Source organism: Cryptomeria japonica, chromosome 5 (assembly GCF_030272615.1).
Source record: "Cryptomeria japonica chromosome 5, Sugi_1.0, whole genome shotgun sequence".
Taxonomy (NCBI): domain Eukaryota; kingdom Viridiplantae; phylum Streptophyta; class Pinopsida; order Cupressales; family Cupressaceae; genus Cryptomeria; species Cryptomeria japonica.
In genome coordinates this window covers 36,629,721-36,654,580 of record NC_081409.1, presented here as the reverse complement: position 1 = coordinate 36,654,580, position 24,860 = coordinate 36,629,721, and positions in this window count along the sequence as shown.

Sequence of the window (24,860 nt, the reverse complement as noted above, 5' to 3'; positions counted from 1 at the left end):
GACTTCTACCTAAACCAACCCCAAAACCAACACAAGACATCTACATATACTTTCAAGATCATCAACCTAAAAACATATTTAAAAAAACCCCAACCAACACATAACTACAAAAAAAACCATAATCATAACCACTATCATTTCCATAAACGTCCAAAAAAATGAATTGTGGATAACACCCCAAAGTTTAGATGAAGGAAAGCTTTCAAAACTAAAAAGACCACACCTCGAAACATGGGCAATCCAAAAATGGAAATGTGCAGTAGAATCAACCCCTGCAATATGAGCTCGCCAAACCACCAGAACTAGGGCCAACCTTAGTCTTCCTCGGACGGAGTACATGCCAACCTGCTCCCGTCTCCTCTACCTTCTCTTGCTCGATCACCATGTCTAGCTCTTTAATCTTGATCAACAGTTTCAGAGCTTCCCAGCCCTGCCGTGCCTCCAAATTGCGGTGGTATTTGCACTGCCCTCATGCCCATCTCAGAAATGGTTTAATTACCTGCTTAATACCTTCCCCTTCTTGCTTAATTCCCTCCCCAATGTCGAACCCAACTCTGGGGACTCCCCATTCAAGCAACGAGTCCAATTCACTCGTGCAGGCTGCGGGAACTAAAGCTTCCATCACATGCTTCACTGTCGCTGTATTATCTCCACTCTACAAACCCCAAGCCATCACTAACGAATACACGTCCATCCTGGTTTTGTAACGGTGCTTTATTCCTTCGAAAGCACTACCCACAATCAAACAAAATCAGGGTACCAGGTATTCATCCCAAAATTAAAAAAAACTCTTCATCCTGCGAGCAGTAAGCTCTCCATGGAATGGGCAGAGCCGTTTCTGAGTCTTGAGGGTGAAATTGGCTTCCATCTCAAACCCCTGCACTCCAAAACTCCTCCACCACCTCCTGCAATTTCACCACCGTCCGTCACCTCTCTGCAAATATACCACCACACTCTGCAAGTTCACCTCTGCACTCAAATATAACTTCAAACCCACTACTGTCGTCTCTTGCTTTTTATGCTTATTAAATGACATGAGGCAAGTAGTTAAATCACCCCTAAACTCGGTTCACACTCCTTTAAGACTCTGTGCAACATTAAAAAAGTTCCGCCTTTCAAGCCGTCCATCACTTGCATTTGTACTCCGCACAATCTCGGGGTCCTAAAATCTGCATTCACTTGGCATCATCCCCTTGTCTGTTAATCTTCAAATTTTAGTTGACTCATGTCTCCAATTCTCAATTCACCTATTTTGTTAAAAACCAATGCCCATTTAGATAAAACATCCGCTTCCATATTGCTCATCCTTTTAATACGACTCACTCTAAAATCCTCAAAATTATTTAAGTCTTCCACAATGTTATGAATGTGGTTTTGCAGATGCCATGCCTTAAGCGATCCCTTTGTGATTTCTTGTATGATCACTAGCGAATCACCTTCAAGATGTAACTTCCTCACACCCATATGCCTACAAAAATTTACTGCCATCAACGCCACATTTACTTCCACTACATTATTAGTCCCGTATTCAAGTTTTTTCGCTCCTAGAATCAATACCTTTCCACACCAACCCGTAACAATAAAACCTGCCCCTGATAATCCTGGATTACCCTTTGAGGCACCATCAAAATTTACCTTCACCCAGCCTTCCGAAGGTTTTTCCCACAACACTTTAGGCTGCATCGAAGAACTGGATTGAACCCAACCATGCTCATTAACGGGCCTGAATTTGATGCCCGACCAAATTTCTAAATTCATTTTAAAAATATTATTATAATTACATTTATTATTATATATTAGATTCTGTAGTAGAAATTATTAAATATAATATATAATATATAATATATGATATATGAAATTATTAAATATAAATAAAATAAAATATATAATATAATATATTTTTATATAGTATAAATTAAAAGAATATGTACAAATCTAATAGCTTTATCTCCATCTCTATCTCTCTCTCTCTCTCTCTCCTCCCCCCCTCCCGATCTCTATTGCCTTACCCCCCCCTGTCTCTCTCTCTCTATATATATTTATAAATCACACACACACACACACACACACACACACACACTTGGTTTCTTCCTCCCTATCTCTATATTTATTCCTCTATCTCTCTCCCCTCTCTCCATCCCTATCTCTTATCTCTCTCTCTATTACTTGTCTTCGTCACTCTCTATGTAGATATCATTATCTTTCCGTCTCACTGTTTATGTAAATCTTATTATTTATCTCTCTGATCTCTATACATTCCCATCTTTACCTCTTTCTATATACCACTTCCTATATCTTTGTTTTTCTATCTCTCCATTTCCCCTTCTCTCTCTTTCTCTCTCTCTCTCTCTCTCTCTCTCTCCCTCTCTCTCTCTCTCTCTCTCTCTCTCTCTCCACACACACATCCTATATACCCATCCCTATCTCTATTTCTCTATCTCCTTCCTCTCTCTCTCAAACTCTCTCTCCCTCTCTCTCTTCCCCCATCTCTCTCTATCTATTGAGCTATCTCTCCTCTCTCTCACCATATCACTCTCTACCTCTATCTCCCTATATTTCTATATCTCTCCCTCTCCCCCCCATTCCCTCTCTCTACTTATCTCTCTCCCTCTCTCCCTCCTCTATGTATATGTCTTCCTCTCACCCCTCCTCTCTCCTCCCACACTCTATATATCTCTCTCCCTTTCTCTACCTCCTTCTCTCCCCATCTCCTCCTCCCTCCCTATACCCCCCCTCTCTCCCCCCTATTTTTATCTCCCTCTCTTCATCTTTATTTATTTGTCAAGCTCTCTCCCCCCCCCCCGACCCCCCCCAACCCCCTCTCTCTCTCTCTATATATATCCCTCTCACCCTTCCTTTATATCTCTCTATCTCTTCTTGTCTATCTCCCTATCTCTTTTTATATTTATCTATCCCTCTACCTCTCTATCCTTTTACTTATTTCTCTCCCTCTTCCTCTCTCCCTCTCCATCTCTAGACATGTCTCTCTCTCTATCCATTCATCTATCTCCCCCCCTTTCTACCTCTCCTTTGTATCACTTCTTATCTCTATCTTTATCTATCTATCTATCTCTCCCCCACTCCCTCTATATATGAATCATCTTTTCCAACTCTATTTATTCCTATCTCTTTATCTCTCCCTCTCATCTTCATGTCTCTCTCCTTCATCTCCATCTCCATCTCCACCTTCCTCTCTATATATATCCCCTATTTCTATCTTATTGCACCCTCTCTCTCATGCTTACTCTTCCCTCTTCTAGATCTCTCTCTCCAACTCACTCTTACCCCTTATATATATATCTCTCTCTCCCTATGTCTCCCTCTTTTTGGATTCCTATACATGGATGCATATTTGATTTGAAGCTATCATAGTTCCATTGAGACCTTTGCTGGACAAACAACATCATTTACTAAATGGCTTATCAATTCACCTCATCCATTGCACAAATGTATGCACAAAATAGAACACAAATATTCCTAATTGACCATCCACATATCTTTGGTGTACCCATTATAGAGCAAGGTGTGATTCCTAGTTTTTATTTCCCAGCTACTATAGAAGCTGAACAATAATATAGAAGATGAGATAAACAATCATTTTTATATTGTTGAATTTGTACATTGTATTTCATTTAATAATTTCAATGAATGGATGAATTATGCAACTTTCATTGAATATTTTTTTTATGGCTGCCCAAATCCTATTCATCTGTCAATATTTTCTTTCATTACATTCTTGGGCTTGACATTGACATTGGATTAGGATGGAAAACTTCAGTTGAAGGAGAAGAACTAGCTATTTTTTCATTTTCCTTATTCTTCCATCCCTCTCTACATTTTTGTCTACTAACAATATTTTTTCATTTGTTGAAGATATTATTCAAGTCCTCAATTTTTTAAAATTTTGATTCATTTGTTTAGGACTTTCAATAAATATCATGTCCTTTCTTGCATGCGTGTTTGAATTCAAGCATAAACAAGATTAAGGGTTTGAATTAGAGGAAAAATTGAGAGTTTATATACACTCCCATTGCTTGCAATACAATTGACTAATCATGTCCAAGCAAAAATTTGAATCCACTTCATATAAAATCACATCCAAAAGGCCTTAGTGAATGCACTTTTGCCATTAGAAAGAATTATTCAAGACATTTTGTTGTTCCAAGACACAATTGAATGCATTTTTTCTATAAAAGACACTATTAAATATGTTTTTTTGTTAGAAGATGTTTTTTTGAAGGATTTCTTGTTGGAATAGATTGTTTTTATTTAATATGAGGAATTTTTGGCTTATAGAAGGTGTTTTTACTAGTATTGCAACTTCCTAGAAGCAAGGGTAGATTATCACAACTTATTGAGTTATTTGGTCAATACTTTGCTTTATTTTTTAAAATTACTTTTTCTTTTCTTTTGTTGGAGGATAGTACATCTTGGGTCAAAGACAAGGGGCTTGGAAAATGTTAATTTTGTAATCCCTTTCATTTTTATAAGGTATTAAGTTGAAAATTTGTTCCTTTCATTATTTTTAAATATAAAAAATATTAAATTAACTATTTCGAATTAGAATTTGATCAATAAATCTATCAATGTTTACTATCATATCTAGGTCATTGGGTCAATTTTTTCTTTCAGAACATAATTTTCTAGAAACTAGACTCATCCATGATTACATAACACGTATAAATTATTATTTTTTTTGACAAAAAGGCTGAGAGCATATATATATATATAAAATAAACTATTATCTATGGCTCTAAATTAGCCAGATATGATCAAAATCATTACATGCCAGACCATACAAAATACCCTTTACAATCTATGGCTCTGTAAACACTAGAAAATTTCAAAAACATTACATGTCTAATATACCAAAATCATAACTATTCCATATTAACCCCATGGATTGTTATGCCAATAAAGATACAGGTAGCCCATAACCGCAGAAATAAAAAAACCGAAGTTTAGGAGGGTTTCATTCCTCCATGTCTTCACCACGCATGTTATATTCCCCTTGCTCATCCTCTGCATTCTCTGGGCGAGAAGAACTACCTCTACTTCCATTTGCACTCACTTCCAAACCAGCATTCAGAAATAAATACCTGTCTGCACCACTTCGCAGCATAGTTACCCACTCTTCAATCCTTTCACATGCGCAAATCCGTTGTGGTTTAAAGAAGGTGGATAATTGACAGATTTGGAAATACTTTGGATGAGCGTAGCTTAATCATCACATATATACCATCCTTCCTTCTTTAAATTTATTTCCCCTCATCTACCATTTCATTAGTATTGAAAGAAATCTGCACCCCGTATGTGTCAGAGGTAGTCTGTATGGGTCTACAACGTGATAGTGACGTGTTAGTCAATTACAACCATTTATTGTAAATTTGACGGTGTAAAACGCGCGACTAACATGCATGTTAGTCAATCCATACTGCTTGTTTGGAACCAGAATAGACGCATCCGTCCGTATGGATTCTAACATGACAACTATCATGAGAACGTAAGCATCCAGCTTATGCTAGCATACGGCAAAAGATATTGAGAAATAAGGAATAAGATGGCATATGTTATAATCACAACACAATGGTACGCTCTAGACATGAATTATAATAATAACTAATGCCTTTGCTAATTTGACACATGCCCTTCTTCGTTATTGGGCTCCAATTTTTCCAATTAATAAATTTCAATCCCCCAAAATTAGGATAATTTTTTTTTGCATTAGAGAGGGGTGTATCTTGTCTAAACTAGTCATAATTTTCAAAATAACATTAGTTTTCTATATATTGTTCAAAATTGGCTTATGAATTCTCACTTTTTATTTTACAAATATTCTAAGATCATCTATACAAGTGATTTTTTCTAAAAATTAAATTAGATTTGTAAACTTAAAACAATTATAGTGTTTAGTATATGAGATACTTTTAGTTCATGTTTATGGGCCAAGCCATTGTGATTAAACTACCATAGCCAATGCTTAATATAAATACAACAACAAATTTTGCAGCTTTGTTCTTATAAATTGCCAAAGAGAAATAATAATGTTATCATTTTTTTTTCATTTCCTACTATTACCCATTTGTTGTTATCATAAGATGCAAATCCTAATTGGAAGAAATTTTGATTTTCATTTGAGTAGGTGTTATTGATAGGGAAGTCCTTTTCACATGTCATGTATGTGCCATACACCTATCTACTGTCACTTTAACAACACTTTCACGTATATATGGCTATATAGAAAGGGAGGTTAGGTATATCGATCTGGTGATATACGAAAAATGCAACCTCTTGGAGTGACTAGGAACCAATCTATTTCCATAAAAATAAAAAGCTACAAGGTGTTGTGAATTAAAATGTTTTTGAGCATTATTGGTTGAACTTGACTTGGAAGTGTTCGCAGGTTATGTAATCATGTCCATATTATACACCAATGACATGTTACTTTAAAAAATCAATACCAACAAGAAACAAGAAACATAGATAGTATTAAATTTTTGGCATCAATACAAGATTTTGTTTATCTAGTTTTGCATCAACTACAATAACAAGCACTTAAATGTCTCAACAAATAAAAAAGATCTTGTCAACAATTATTTTCCTTCTTTAGTTTGTAATGCCTGCCAAAATACCCTAGAGAAATTAAAACTACTAACACAATAATGGAGATTAATTTTTTTTTATTAACATCTATTAACAACTAATGTGTCACACAACATCTTCATTTAATTACATTCATTAACCAATAACCATTATGAACACACATCATTGCATTAATTACGTAAGTGGAAATAACATAACATCGTTAATCTCTCTCTAAGATACTTCAACGCCGTTACTTATTTTACCACCATAATGACATCCTACTCACATGATAAACATATTCCATCTTAATTTAATGCATTGTATTCATTTCCTCACCATGAGATAAACAACCTACCAAATTATCTATCCATCATGATATTGTTTGTCATTCTACCATTTTACTACATATTACATTCCTTCCTTAGAAATGTAAGACAACCCCATATTCATACATTCATTTTATGCACCAAATCTAAATGTGTTTTAACCCATCATTTCCTTTCTACATGCTCTTATCATTTTCCATAATAGTGCAATCCTAATGCATGGGTATAATCCATCCTTACTAATCCATTTAAACATACTTCAATCGTATCTAATACTAACATGATCTTATTCCATCTATTATGATTATCTACTCATAATGTATAAATCATAATTCATTCTTCAATCCACATGATAAACTAAATTCCCTTATTTCTTTACTTAATCACGAGTAAGCAAAACATCACACTATTCCTTCAATCATAAAGTTCATTTACTAACTTACAAACATATAACTATGTAAATCCATTACTTCTAATATAAGTACATGACATACATCATATACAAGTCACTTAGTATCTATCTAGCATGATTTACCTAGCAACATGATCTATTCACATTTATAATTCCTTCATTACATCATATAGCTTACACATAGCACCAAATGCAAATCCTTGAATCCATTAGCAACAATTTCCTTTTTCTAATCCAACTACACATACAACCACTTTCCTAATGTGATCATTTCATTTGATAATAAACCCTAATGCATAACACAAGAATCCTAATATTTTCCTTCCATAATCTTTTTCATTCTCTGCACACTTTTCTTAATTTCCAAGCGTACACGTTGAGACATCATTTTCTAAACCTTATCCATATTATCAAACATCCTCAATATTGACATTTAAGATTATTCTTTTTCTCAGGGTTCTTTCACATATTAAATCACAATCTAAAGAATAACCATAAAATTCATTTCTAACCAATACAAAAAGATCATATTATAAATCACATCTATTTCAATTGCAACACCATTGCCAAATTTAGGTATACGAAATCATTCCCTTCATTTAACAAGAACATCTCATTTCCACATTTACAAATCATAAAATATCCTAACTACCATTCATGAATTACTTACAAATACATTTACATAACAATACTTCAAGAACATAGCTCTTCTTTTACATGATTCCATCCACTACATAGAAGATACTACATACATACATTTCATCATTTTCATTACATAAATCTGCTACAAGGTACATCTATATTCCATCAAGAAGGATAATCCACATCCACGCACGAAGAATCCAAGAGAACATCCCAATGACTAAAAAGCACCAACCACCGACCATGTGGAACCAAAGGAACCACCCCTTGTGCTAGGAGATGACACAAGGTCCCAACACACACTCTAAACCTAAGATGGCACCTATAACCAAAGAGACTAACCACAAATGGACTCGCACGCATGGGCCAAACACACCATACAAGACTAAACTTCCAGAGGCACATGAATCAACAAGGCATAAATGCAAACTCAAAAGAGGTAATAATAAACCACAAGGGGACACATGTAGGAGTGGAGTGTCATCACATGCCATCCTCTAACATAACAAATATAATATATATAACAACATAAGGCACTAGCCTTATGGGCATGTGGAGCCATCTCAACCTATGAGAGAACAAGGGAGATTGACTTTCCATAGCAATGGCCTTCTCAAGCTTATCCTAAAACATCCTCCCTAGGATCAAGTCATGAGGCTCACATCACTTATTATCTTTATTAATGAATCTAACTACCCAACCCATTAAGTATTAGGTTATCACTTAATAACAAAACATGATAAACTTCCAATGTGCCCTGACGGTCTAGACTTCATGCATCCTTACTAGGAACCTTATGCAATTCATACATCCTTACTAGGAACCTCATGCAAGCCTATCTCTCAGGACCCATTCATATACATGGTCATCCAAAGGTCATCAAACCAATTAAACAATAAGAGTCTCATAGCATAAATGCATCAATAAGATAATAAATTTCTACAACAAGACACATCTACTTACTAGACTGAGCACAATAAATAACTCTCTCTACCATGACTTCTCAACATGGTAGAGACATAACTCCATCATAAAGATCATATAAAAGCAAAACCACAAAAGATTCATCAAATCCATCAATTGTACAATTTGAAAAATCACCAATAAACATCTGAAAAGCTTCTGGTACAAACAAATGACTGAGAGAAACAAATTAAAATAAGTAAAATACTGGAAAACCCCAAATACACAGTCGTAGTGTTTTAGTCATAACTTAAAAACCTAGATCACAAATTTAACAATTTTTATATAGAATTTAGACAACATCAAGGCAAAAAATCCTAATTAATTTAGTTAAAACCTAGTTGATATTTTTGGAGAAATGTTAGAAATAAAGTCACAGATCTATACCTAAGAACAACAAATACAACACAAACATAAAATACAGGTTGCAACACAGAATCAAAATGAATAAATTAAAATATATAATTTGTAGTTTGACTATAATCATTTTCCCCATTTAAACCCCACAAACAACAATTTCTGCAAACACGAAGAATATAGATAAATAAAATAATCTCTACAAAAGAGAAGGGCTCCAACCTGGAATTAGAAGTTATGGAAGAAATTTGACAAAGAGCTCCAAATCCAAATCCAAACACAAGATCCAACAAAAAAAAGAAGTCGCAATCCAAATGTTGTAGAAAAAATCTCCAAGAACGGTAAAAAACCCCTCGACAACAAGCCTAGACTACCCAATAAAAAGAAATCCAAAGAAAAACCCTAGCCAATGAAAATAAATCAAAATCTAATATTTTCTACCAACCCCATGTTAGGTTACTTTTATATTTTCCATTCAAATGAAACCAATGAGAATGGAGGGTAGGTAGTAGTAACACAAAATCTTCTGATACAACTTAGTGGTAATATATTATTATTTTATTCAAATGTGTTCATACACTCCCACTAATAAATAAAGTCAACTATATAAATTAAACATAAGCCATAAATAAATAAATAAATAAAATATAATCTCATAAATAGTCAAGCCAATAACATTTAATGGTAGGTGGGGAATATAATAAACTCATTTACTCTTGTAACGAGAGACACAGCTAAAATTGTATAAAATACTATTTACCAAGTAACAAGAGAAATGTAATAAGATATTATAAAGTATCAATTACCAAAGCACACACAATAATGACCATGCCCTATTAAATATCTAAGGGCCATTTAAGATAAAACCAATTAAATAATTAAATACAAGATGCCAAGGCTAGTAAAATAAAAGCCGACTAAATAAATAAACATAAAATAACCAAGACTCAATAAATAAATTAAAAGCCACCAATAAATATTAATCAACATTAAAATATTAAAGCATTATTAAACAATAAATAATAAATAAATAAATGCCAATTAAACAATAAATCAATAATAAATAAATAAATATTATATGAATAAATAAATAATTAAATATCAAATAAATGGTCAAACCTCAATAAAGATTAAAATACCAAATAAATATTAAAATCATACAAAATAAATAACCATAAAATATCAAATAATTAAATGCTCAAGGCCAATAAATTAAATGCATTAAAATAAGCATTATTAATTATAAAATCACACATCAAGAATCACATAATCAAATAAATCAACCATCTCTAAACATACTCACAATACTGAAAGGATCAAACTCACAAACTGATATGGCGAATTACGCCAAGATGCTACGACACTTGGTGCACATCTTAGACCTAGAGTATGTGAAGGGAACTTATGTCATCTCCGAAACACATAAGCCATTGGAATTAAAGACACACTCAGACCTGTGAAGCCAGGTGGAGTCGATGTCTGGTACCTGCAAGGTCTTGCAACCACAAAATGATAATACTATATATATATATATATATATATATATCATAACAAACAAGTGATAGAGAGTTGCGACGACACATCCCGCTTGCAATGAGTGATGTGAAATCGTCTCTATCACGAAGACAGTCAAACGATAGTCAAACACATCTCATAAGCATCTCATCAAATGTAATCATGAAATAAGGCTAGTATAATCAAAATCAACATCAAAACCATGATCAATATAATATTTTGATAATCTATCACATAGTAAGCATATAGTATACATCGAATCACATGATCAAATCATCCAAAATAGCATATGCACAATAATGTCTATCATCACAATGCGTAACTAAAACACATGAACAATCATCATCCAAATCATCATAAATAGTCGGGATAAGTCTATCATGCATGAAATACAAGTCAACTCTAATCAAAACAAGTCAAGTCAAGGGTGGACACTACATAGTTCGTTCAACTCAATTAATTTTTAAAGGAAGAAATTCCTTGAAGAAGAATGCTTTTTCACCTCTTGTATTATAAAAATGTTGCACTCAAAAAAATGTTTCAATGTTCCTTCTTCAAGTAGTGTTGAGCCCTCTCATGTACTACAAAGTAATGTTCCATGTTTGAATAAAAAATGATGTTGTCAAAACCCATCATGGATACAATACCTATTAGTCCTCCCATTGTTGAATCTCCATCTTTCTTGTGTTCAGGAAGCAATAAAACCCAACAAACATTGTATTGGTCAAAGGTATATAGGTGTAAATTTTCATGTACCAAATTATCCCAAACTTGTCAAATTTGCATCTATAGGCATTTTAAATTAATTATTGAGTCATCAAATATTAGATACCCTTGTGAAATTTACAAGTTTTCATTTAATTCAAAATTAAATTGTACTAAAACCCATCAGGTGCGAACATATTATTGTGGATGTTGAAGACATACCTCCCATGATTTTTTTGATCTACATCCTTATCTATCATATGGTCAACACACACACACATTTGACAAACCAATGCTATGATAGTGTTCCTCTTACAAAATCAATGTAGCATATGCATTTTGGATAGATAAATAATTCAACATAGTAAAATGACAGTAATCCTTTGTCAGAATCCTATATGAGAGTCCAATCCATCATTTTAGATAACGACTCCTTTACTCTTGATGTGAATGATTTTGTTAATCCAATTGATAATAAAAACAACATTATAGATATTGTTGAGTAATTGTATGTAAGCATATTGAGCTTGTCTACTCCTAATACAAATCCTATTGTCAATCCAATTGATAATTCACTAAACATTATGTATATTGATATTGATACTTGTACTATTGAGTGACAACCTACTTAGAAAATTGTAGAGTTACACTCAATTTCCATATCAAATATAATTACGCTCTTAATCTCTTCGGTGTTGATTAAAGTAATGAATTTTGGTACCTTTAATTTCTTGTTGGGATGTTGATATTAAGCACAATGAAATTATCATTTATGCGACTCAATACATGTTATCTAATGCCATGGATATTGTATTTTTCTTATTATACTTTTATAATTGAGTTGTAAAAGTTGAAAACCCAAAAGGGTACAAACTCTTCCCATCAAGTTGAAAACATTAAAGAGCAACTTAATGAAGACATATGATGAAAATTCAAGAGGATATCATTGAGTTGTCCATCTCTATATATGTTAACGTTATCTTTCAAAATTTATATTTTGAGTTCTTTAAGCTTGGTACTTGAAAAACATCAAGATTTCAAGTTCATCTAGCATGGTGTTGGTATTGTAACTTTTTTTTCATTATTCATTAAAGATTTATCATTATAGCATATTGATGTAACATCTTATGTTCAACTCAACACCTATGATTGCATACTTCATTTTGGCTTTTTGATGCTATGCATGGAGCAATATTATCATATACCTTAATTTTTGGCACATTTTTTTAGTCATAGGAGTATTTTTTATATCACTATTACAGATAGAAAATGTTTTGCAATTTCATTTTGATAGAAATTCAAGTTGTTTAGTGTATGATTCAACACACTTTTGTGTTACTCATGGGAAAAATCAGCCTAGGTTATCTACACTTTAGATCACATTGTGTATCTAACATTCTATTGAACTAATCATGGACACCATTACCTTGGGTTCTCTAGTTTTCTGTGACAAAGATAAAACTTAAACAACTTTCTTCTATAAATTTTACTAAAAAAAAAAATGATGATGAAAAATTTCACAACAAAAGATTGTGATATTCTTTCAAAATAAAATTTAACATCATGAAAATTTGACCTAAATTGAAAAAACAAACTTATGTCTAAATACCAAGTCCATATATTGGTTCTTGAAAATTGCAAGAGAGAATAACTCAAGAGATTTTTTTAATAGAACAATGAAGTTTCATATCAAGAAAAAGAGACATTGTAAATGAGTTGCTCAATGTGCAATATAAAAATGGTTCTACCATCACCCCTATGGATTAAGGGAGGATGCAACAATAATGTATATAATCCTAGAAATAGTAGAATAATATTTTATATTTCCTAATTGCACTAAAATTAGAACAATCGCCTAAAAGATAAATTGAACAATCATTTTCATATTGCATCTCATTTTGTGAATGCAATGAATATCATTGAGCATCTTTTTTTCTTAATTTGACCATTGAAAATTTATTTATTTTACTTTAAATTTATTCTAAGTACATGTAATTTTTTTTAATAATATTTGTTAATATGTTCAGACTATTACATTCCATATTTTGTTGTCACGGTTATTATTTTAGAATTATTTCTATTGATTTATATCATTCTTTCTTTATTCACTATTAATTTTTTATTATCATAATTAAAAATATGAAAAATTAAAATTATTATGTAATTTGTTAAATAGATTAGTAAAAAGTTATGTACTTTGATAAATAAAATACAATAAGTAATATAGATTATAAATAAATTTTGTAAATATTTTTTTGAAATAGTTATTTATTTTAACTTTTATTTAAAAACTTATTTTAAAGTTATTTATGTTATATATTATTGAAATCGATTTTATTTTTTCAATACGAATACAAAATTTAAAAATATTCTCAATCTTAAACAAAAATAAAAATAAAAATCTTTTTATTTATCTATTTTACAATTTTTTTAAACATGATATTTTAAATATTTATCTAAACAATTTTTAATTAATATTAATATTAATATTTTACTTTAGTAGGATGTTTATATGATTACTTTATTTATTTAAGAGTTGTGTTATAATTAATTTATTTACTCAAAAGTTGTTATATTTTATTTTATTTACTTAAAATTGAAAATTCATTCTCCATTTTTTATCATCTCATTGCTCTCCCTTTGACCTTTTGTACTTTCATCGCTCTTATTGGCTCTCTTTGACCCCAATCCTCATTCTTTCTTAGGGGGTCAAGTTTTTGATGTCGTTTTTATGTTTCCTCTTATTTTTCACAATTTTTTTAATTTTCAAATTTTCAAATTGATTAATTATTACCCCCTTCGCTAGCATTGAGGTCTAGTCCATATTACATTTAATAGGGTGGGGAGGTTACATTAGAGGGACAACTAGAGGGAACATCAAAGGATGGGCCAACTAATGAGTTAGGCAATGGTGTCTCAGGAAAGAAATCATTTAAAGGTATCTTGGTAGGCGAATTGGAAAAGATTCCACAGGGAGCCAAGTTGAATTTTATTGTAGATGGCATTAGAGGTTTTGTAGGGGTCATCAAGGTGGAGAAGAAGAAGGTGAGCCTCCTCTTCCACCCTTGAAAACCCTATTCGTTGAGCCTAATAAGGATATGATTGCTTCTATTGATAAGGAGGAAAATATACTTAAAAATATCATGGTCTATTTTTCTACCCTTGATAGGGATAAACTCCCTACTAGAAAATTCCTTGATTAATGGATTCAAAATGTTTGGAGTAAGAAACTTGGTATACATTTCTCTTTTTGCAAAATGATATAAAAGGGTCTATTTGTTGTTTTCTTGAACAATCATTCCATGCAAAAAAAGTGTTAAATAAAGCATTTTGGAACTAGGTAGCTCTATTTTTAGGATTGTGCCTTCATCTTTTGATTTTCTAATTGAAAAAGTGTTGGAATACATAACCACATATGGGTCATTGTTCAAAAATTTCCACCACAATTGTGGGCCTTTGTTTATCACCTTCTTTCTCATTGGGGAAAGTTTTCCAAGTGGATCTTGACTCAGAGTTACCCTCCCATAGATGAATGTAATATTTTTTATGTCACTCTCTTCTAGAGTGGAAATACTATAACAAATTAGTATAAATTTGGGAGGGAAATGATTTTTTACAAAATTGAAGGTTTGGGTGCGTTGAATGCTTTCTTTCTTTATTAATATGAAGGCCACCATAAGAAAGACTTCCCTAAGATGAAGATAAATACCTCTAATGACCATAATCCAATCTTTCAAGAAAACATTAATGGGTTTAACTCCAATTCTTTTGATAAGGGAACTTTTGCTCTTAATTATTCCCTTATTAAATCTATTTCTAAGGAATTGCCTATGGATGTGGAGTTTGGTAGGGTCAATTTTGATTCAAACCATAATAATACAAACCCCCCTACTAATATGGATTTTACCTTAGGTCATAAGAAAAATGCTTAGGAATTTTTGCTTCATTAGATAAGGGAAAAATCCTTGAAGCTAAAATGAGAAGTATGCAATACCTTGTAGAAAAAGGCTCAACTTTTTGTAGCCTCCAAGAGTCACAAGGGGATATCGGCTATTTACCTAAAACAAGTCTCAATAAGGAGTTAATTAGAAACACTAATTTTGACAATCCACTCTCCTTGAGTTATGAGAAAAAATGTAGGAGCTTTGAGATTTTATCTCCTAAATATAATGATAAAAGAAGAAGCAAGTAACTAGAGAAGAACCCAAATCTAAGTCAAAGAATAAAGGGAAAGAGGAAAAATCCCCAAATGTTTTGACAAACTATACATGAAACCAAAGGGGTTTAATCTTCGACTAATAAAGAAAATAAGATTCATTAGCTGGAATGTTAGGGGAATGGAATCACTAGATAGAAATATTATTATTAGAAATTAATTGAGTCAATTTAGATCTTATGACTTGGCTCTTCTTGAAGAAATCAATATCATGGGATTTATGCTTGAGAGTAACTTGAAACTTATCTAGAGAGATATAATTGAATTTAATGGTAACCATGATAAGGGAAAGGGTGGAGCTAGCATTCTCCTCAATTATAAATGGTCAAACTATATAAATGACATTGTTTTAACTCCTTGCAATAAACTTGTTTGGGTGATTTTGGAAACAAATGACCTAAAATTTCAAGTATGCTTTGTCTATCTCCTTAATGACTATAGAGAAATGATTAACTTGTGGGAATGCCTTTGTAGTCTTCCTAACATTCCTTGGACTATGGGGGTGACTTCAATATGGTAGAAATTAATGCTGATAAACATGGAGGAGTGGAGATGAGTTGGAAAGAAAATGAAAAATATTTTTGATCTAAAATGAAGAAGTCTTAAGCTCTTGAACCCTCTTGAAGGCATGAGAAAAGAAAGAAAAATTATTTGGTTCACCTAGTGTGACTTTTAAAAAGGTTCTAAAAGAATATATTGTATACAAGATATAGTATATACCAATTGTATGTGATGGAATTGAGATTTCAAAATATTGTAAAACCAAATAAGATCCAACCACATAAAAATCGTAGTTCTACAATGAAATCCACCATACACCAATAAAGAACCTAAAACATGCAAAGCAACAAATATGAAAGATTATACTATTCACATGCTCAATAGGGTTTGATCTCCATTATTTCCCATCTTTGTTGATCTTGTTTTGATATGTTGGTTGCTCTCAGATTTTATGTGTGCACAAGAGCTCAATAAAGAATAGATTGTGGTTGTGTAGATGCTTGGTTGATTGATCTCTGCATGAGAGTACTAGCATTAGGATTAGGATTATGATTTAGATAGGTTTCATTAGGGATGAATAAAGAGAAAAGGTCCTCTTTTATAGAGACTAACCTAAAATGGAGGGCTAGGGTTAAGAGGTGGGGGGATAAATGGTCAGCTCAGATTAGAGGGTAGGTATAAAAAATGGGAAAATATTAGAGGGGTGGTTGAAGGTAGATCAAGAGATGAGTGACAAGTGTCATGGATGAAAAAAGCTAATGAATTAATTAAAAAATAAAAATTCATTTAATGAATAGAAGTGGGGTCAATTAAATAAATAAAATATTTATTTGGTTTAGGAAAGGGGAATTTAAATAAATAAAAAGTATTTAATTAAATATGGAAAGGCTAGAAGAGGATTAATGAATTAATTAAATAAATAAAATTCTATTTAATTAATAGAAGGATTAGGATAAAATATTTATTTAATTAGGTTAGGACAATTTTAGGTGTTTACACCAATAATGAGATCTTCAATTTTGATCAAATTGACCAAGGAAATAGTGTCAAATTCCACACTTGTTCTCTTTTATTAAAATTAGCATCCTTTTGCATAGTCATAGAAAGCCTAATAAAATTAGGAGAGTAGTTTTAAGTTAAACATTGATTTACTCAATATTGAAGATTGTAATACTGTCATCTTCACTTTGAAGGAAACTGACAAAATTTCATTGAAAAACATGTCTATTATTAATAGATGGAATGCCAATGTTAATAGTTGGAGATATTTATTTCAAATTGCAGGTTAAAAAAGAGCTCTTGATGGTAGGAGAACAAAAAATGAGTTAGATGAATCACTATAATCTATGGATTCTAGGCTGTAGGATTACCCTTCCAATTAGTTATTCAATGAATAGGGAAAGAAAACATCAAGGAATACATTTACTCTATTTGGGTTGACAATGTGTTGTTAAAGGAGCCTGATCAGATAAATAATACTTCTTTTACCTTTTATAAAACTCTTTTTTTCTAATTGAGGATAATATTGCTAAATTTAAAGAAGATTAGGAGCTTTGCAAGGAGATTATATAAATGAAAATTAATATGGAGGATGGTGGATGATTACTAAGGATACATTTAAAGAAGAAATTATCAAAGCAATCAATACTCTAAAAAATGATAAGTCCTCATGTATCGATGGTTACCATCTATGATCTCCTACGACTATACTCCGTACAGGTTATTTGAGAAGTAGTATAAACAAAGGTATCGTTGGAATCCTTGCTAAACTTGGTGACCAAACTCAAATTAGGAACTAGAGACGTAATAATCTCCTTGATGTTCCCTATAAAATACTTTCTATGGTTTTAGCCTTGAGGCTTATTAATATTGTCCTTGTTAGAGTAAATAGTTAATTCTATTTACGTACTTAAGTTTAACCTAGTTATATTTTATTAGTTAAGGTTAATGATATACCGAGTCATGTCTAGTAAAGAGGACAACCCACATCTCTCAATAACATCTTTGTCAGCCTGTGACAAACGAGGAATTAATGACCATGGTCTCAAAAATTGCTCTCGAGACTGGAGCACACCAAGATCTACCTGCAAAACAACAAGTTTCCATCATTAGTTCCCAAATCCATCTGATATATCAAATCAAAGAAAAATCCACTTGAAACAATGAAGCATCTCAAGAACACATCATACACATATTCACATCAATCCGTGAGTAAATCAAATCTGACCCATATCGAGAAGCAAAGACCCATATCACAAGCATCAAATTAGGACCCATATCGAGAATCAAAGATCCATATCGCAAGCATCAAATCAGGACCCATATCGAGAAACAAAGACCCATATCGAGAAATCAATCAAAGAACCATATCGAAAGCAACATCAAGGAACCATATCGAAAATCAGGAATCATATCGGAAATCAAGAATCGGGAACCATATCGAAAATCAAATAAGATCCATATCGCAAGCATCAAATTAGGACTCATATCAGAAAACATCACATCAAACTCATATCGAAAATAAAAAACTCATATCGAAAAGCAACATCAAGATTCATATCAAACTCAAAATCAGGATCCACATCAAAAATCAATCAGCTTGACACTCCATATCAAAAGCAATTCATATTGACATCAACAGACTCAGATCATCATACACAAGCATATCAAAATCGGACATCATCACAAAGCATGACTCACATTGGATCAGAAACCATAATAGAACAATCAACAAACACATATTGACATCTACGCCATCTATCTAACATATTCGACTCACGACACATTCTTCACAATCCCTTTTTCATCAACTTTGGACCCTATGCGCTAAACCAGGGCTCCTAAGCGCTACGTTGACACCTATGCGCTATCCTTTTTCATCAATTCATTAGAAATAATCCCCTTCGTGCTAAACCTATCCCACGCGTTAACTGGAACTCCCATTGCGCTACCTTTTTAACCCTATGCGCTAAACTATCCTATGCACTACTCAACCTATCCATTACGCTTTTATGCAGACCCCATGTGCTAGAATATCATATGTGCTAGCGTATTCCCTGTCAAAGCTACCATATGCTACCTAGACGCTAAAACACCTAGGTTTTTTCTACGAGCTAACACTCCTATCGTATGCGCTAAGAAAATTAACCTACGCGCTAACAAGGCAAAAATCGATTCAAATTTGAAAAACGTGATCAAAATGAGAAAAATCAATAAAAAATGTAAAGAGATTTCAACCACTTACTAGTGGGCCATAGGCGACAGGTCTCTGGTATCGCCTGACGCGCTCAAATCGGTGCGAAGTGAATGGAATTGACATCATCTTTAGACCTCCAATGTCATAATCACAAAGATACAAGTGTGCAAATGATTTTTCCAAATCACTTTTTACCTTTTAATAGGGTAAAATAAAAAAGGTTAATAAGTGGGGCATGTATTTTTCTCACTTTTTCATTTTTAACCTTATCAACATCATTTTCGGGAGATGAATCAATAATGTGCATTCAATGCAGTCAATATTCTCATATTGCAATTAATCCAAAATGCTCATCAGCTTGACAAATTTTCACTAAATCCTTGATTCATATCCCGAAGGGGGCATCATCAATATCGTTCATCAAATTTGGAGCATCATATCGATCAAATTTTGACAACATATCCAACAAATTTTCTTTGATTCAACATGTGCACACACGTCACTTCAAAGAGGGGCAAAATGTAGACGTATAAGTCTGACCACTTTCCTAAATGAATATTAAGTATTCATTTTAACCCTATTCCCCTTATTAATTAAATTCTATTTAATTAATTTCTTCACATTCATCCGTTTGATTAAATAAATTACTCAATTTATTTAATTAAGTTTACCTAAACCTTTTCTAGCCTTTAGTTAAATAAATTACTTTATTTAATTAATTCCCCTTTCTCCCTGTTAATTAAATTTACATTTAATTAAATTGATTCTTGCAAATAAATAAATCTAATTTATTTATTTAAATCTCCCACTTTCATTTATGCAAGTTGCATCTATTTTGTTGAAATAAAGTAATTTTGTTTCAATTAAAATCCTCCTCCATCCACTTACATTTTCCTACATCTCCCACTTGCCTCCTGAACCCCCTTCTAGATTCTTCTAAGCCCTTCCAATTAGCCTAATTCATCTCCTAATTATTGTCACATTCCTAAGCAAAGAGAAGTCACTTCTCAAAACCTCCAAAGTCTTTGAAATACATTAAAGGCTTTATCCATTCAACAAGCTAACTTGTTGAGTTCCCCCAAATTTGGAAGGACTCTAACAAATTTGTCCCCAAAGTCTTCATAACCATTAATGGTTAACTCAACCTTCCCACATTGTTAGAGAATTTCTCTCTAACTTAACCCTCAACTAAACCAAGGGTCTCATCAAGCACTCATGGCTTTAGCCTTGGTTATCCCTTTAACCCTTGCACAAGAATTTACCCCTTGGGTAAAAGCTTTATCCAATGGATAACCCTAATCTAACCTTAACCTTACCTCCTAAGGTAACCTTCATGTCTTCTCAAGCATTTAATGCTTCTTACATCTCCTCTCAAGCAACCTCTTGTTGACAATTGTCACCATTTCATTGGTGAGAATTGTAAACATGGATTGATTAACTTTCAATCCTGGCCCTTGTTAAGATTATCTAATCCTGACCATCCATTGCCCTATTTTCCCTATAAATAGAGCTCTCATTCTCTCATTTTCATATCCAAGTATTTGTGCATCAAACTTATAATCATTTTACTAAGAATTGTAGCCTCTCTTTGTTAAATCATAATAGCATTTAGAAGCATTTTAATATCATAGAATATCCATGCTAGATTAGTATATCATGTTAGGATAAATTTGCTAATCTTATTATCATCTTTATGATAGCTTAATCATCATAGTTTCAGTATCAAACATGTCTTAGGAATGCATTCATGCTTATAAATCAAACATCATTTGTTCTTGGAGTTGTCATTCCTAGGCCACTTTGCTCAGTGATCTGAGAGCAAAAGTGAGACTTTAGGGATCCTGTGAGATAGAGAACAATGGGACACCCCTTGGGAAGTTGAACTATCTCAAATAGTTCCTATAACTTGCACCAAGAGTCTCATTGGCGTGTGGGTCTTTTGAATTTGACTTTTGCGTTTTTGTCGCCCTCATTTCCCGCATACAATATCAGCTTATTTTTTATGGCGAGGATAATTGGAAGCTTTATCCTTATGGTTCGGGTGTTGTTTGTTTTGGTTTGGACTCTTTCATTTTTGAAATAACATGTTTGGTACATGCATTAGGTTATGTTATCAGAGTAAGATGTAATATATATTTCTTGGTCCGGTGATTGCATGTGAAGCATTGTTTTGGTCTGGTGTTATTTATTTAGGTTTGGCTTATGTTCTACATGCTTTATATTTTGGTCCAATGGTATAACTTGAGTAAAAAATATGCATACACGTTACAATATTTATTTTGGGCCGACTTGGTGATGATATTTTATTTTGGATTGGTATATATATGTGATGATTTGTTGAAAAGAAAAAGTGAGATATGTGAAATGTGTGTGGAATTTAACAATGAGTATATACGACTTGATATAAGGATGTTGATGTGTTTGTATTTTCTATATCAGAAGGGTTTGTAGTGTAGAGGTGACAATTGGTAGCAGAGAAGAGATCTAGAGACTTGGAAGTCCAGATGTTTGAGTAAGGTCAGAGACTATAATTAGCATATTGGGATACTCTTATTCATACAATTTAATTTTTGAAAGTGGTAACTTTGTATCTTTCTCTGTTGCAGTTAGCTTTAGGTTTGCAAGTCCTCTTTTTCTATCTTATCTCAAGAGCAGTCAGCCTTGGTCTACAAGTCCGGAGCAGTGAGCTCCCTCTTTTATAAATAATTTTATATAGTGGATCAATTATGTGAGCACCTGCTCACCGTGGTTTTTCCCAATTTGGGTTTTCCACGTATAAATTCTGGTGTTCATGTGCAATTGATGTGGATGATCTTGTGATGCCTTCATTTAATTATTTATGAAAGTTTGTTATATGGAATAAATGCGTTAATGTAATGTTAAGGTCCAAAATTTGGTTTATGCTAATTCACCCCCACTTAGCATCCAGTGTGTGTTCAACAATTGGTATCAGAGCTTGGTTCCTCTCGAGTAAGCTTAACCGCTTGAGGTAGATCTTGAGTCTTGAACACTATGTTTGAAGAAGGATTGAATGATATGGATGCTTTAGATCAAGGTGATTGGGATGATGTTGAAGGAGTTTTTGATATGGAAGGAGAACTGATATTTTCTTTGGCTGATTCGAATGAGTGTAGAGACAAATATAAGAAGGCAGTTGAGAAGATTACTTTCTGAAGGGGATTATTGGACAAAGGAAAGAAGGCCATTGATAAATATGAAATGAAGCTTGATGAGAAGATTAAATAATGTGCGAAATTAGAAGAATTTAAAAATATGAAAAAGGAACTCAAAGTTGCCAAGATCAGATTAGTAATGGCTCAAATCTGAAAGGTAGAATAGAGATATGAGAATTTGTCTTGCAGTTTCATAATAATGGAGGAGTTTGGTGAATGCTCAAAGATCAATGATGAAAAGGGAAAAGGAATGAATAATCCTACTAAGGATAAGAAGATTTTTATGCCTAATAATATTTTTTGGAAGTTTGTGATGAACCAAAGACCTCCTCTTGTTTCTTCCAGGTATTTGTTTTTTGAAGGAAATTGTTTTTCATGTTATCAATTAGGGCTCAAAGCAAGTGGATGTAGAAATTAGATAAGGAATTATTCCTTCAATGGAATTTTTAATTATTGCAACAAGTTTGAACATAGGGCTCGTGAATGTAGAAGCAAGATGAATATGAATAGAAGTGTCAAATCTTTCAATGGATCATGTTGTTATCTTTGCAATGGATATGGGAATAAATCTATTGAATGCAAGATGAACAAGAACTTCAAAAGAAATGTGAATGAGAATATGATGTTGAATGGTTTGATATGCTATAATTATAAAATTGTTAGGGATATTGCAAGATTTGTAAAAGCAGTAAAGGAAGGAATGCTAGTCTGAAGAATTTAGTCGACTCTAAAGGAAAATTTTGGGCAAAGAAATTAGAAGAGAAGATTGAAGGAAATTTTGAAAGTGGTTCAACATTTGTTGTGGATGTATTTCCCTCTTCCGATAATTGACTCAGACAATGAGATCTGAATGGGAGCTTCAATAAAAATATATTTCAACCGCTCTTGGTTTGATGTGTTTCCTCTCAGCATGGCAGATGTGTGTGGTGATTTTCTAGAGGTTTTGAGAATATCTTATGGTTCGGATGTAATTCTTGGAGGTTTGACAAACAATGTATCAACTTTAAAAAAACCTAACTCGTGAGTATTTATTTCAGTGATTTCAATCATTTATGCACTTACGATTTGAAAAGTGAAGGAGAGCGAATGAGTAAATTCAAGCGGAAGTGTGAGAAAAAGGATTGCAGAGTAGTGATTTGACAAAATGGAAACAATTGTATCAATAATGAACCTAGACATGAGTATGAGTTGAAATCTTTTATTTTGTTGAATGTAGACCTTATTGGAGATTTTTCTGGAATCGATGATAATGTTATATGTAAGGAAAATGTTTGTCAATACATTCATGTTGATCTAGAAGAGTATGATCATGAAAATATTAGGGCTTTTAGGAAGAATTATTTGGTTGATAGTTTGCAGAGGTTGAAGAGTGAATTCTATAGTCTAGAGCACAAGGGTTTGGACACTTGGAATTGTTTTCTAATGTTTGACAATGAGAGGTTATTAGAATTGTTCTTAGCAGAATTCATGGTGAATATATCTAACTTGATAAACCGTACTTGATTTTGAAGGGAGTGTTTTAAGTTGGGATAGGGTTATGTGTGACCAGAGAAGTGTCGATGTTGAAATCTGTAAAGAATGTTGAAGTGAATCGTTTGGCCAGAGTAATTTCAAATGGAAGAGCATTAAAAATTGAAACTATCAGGGATGTGGATGTCAAGTATGCAACAATGGGGATATCATATTACAAGAATAGAGAAGGTTCTTATGCATCTACTGGGGTATATGTGGCTTACAAGTTGGTTAAGGAAAATGCAGAATATGACCTATTTGAGATTCTACGACAATAATTGTTCGACAATGTCATGATGATAAAGAGTGATGTGTATCCATTCCAGTATGGTTCTCTGATTGCCTATTTAGTTTTCTATTTTTTGAATGCTTTGGCCGATGTTGGGAATGTTGCATGGAGAGGTGATATGACAGTTGGATGTCAGATTAAAGGTTACTTAGATGGATTGGATTATAGCTCAAAAATGTGCAAATTTTTTTTTGAGAAGCTCATAAGTGATTTTATTTTTAGGAATTGGATTCCTCCTAAGGTTATAGGTTGGTATGAGAATGCCATTGTATTTTTGGTTGATAAGGATAATTGCTTTTTGGAAGCTGTGGTTTTGAGAGTGTCCTTGATAACTTTGTTATCCTTTGAAGTTTTTGAAGATGAATGTATGAGGTTAATAGAATTTTTTTTGAAGATGCCAGAGGATCCAAATACATAAAGATTTGGAATGAAAGAAGAGGTATTAGGAAGGTTCAGAGTGATGAAGAC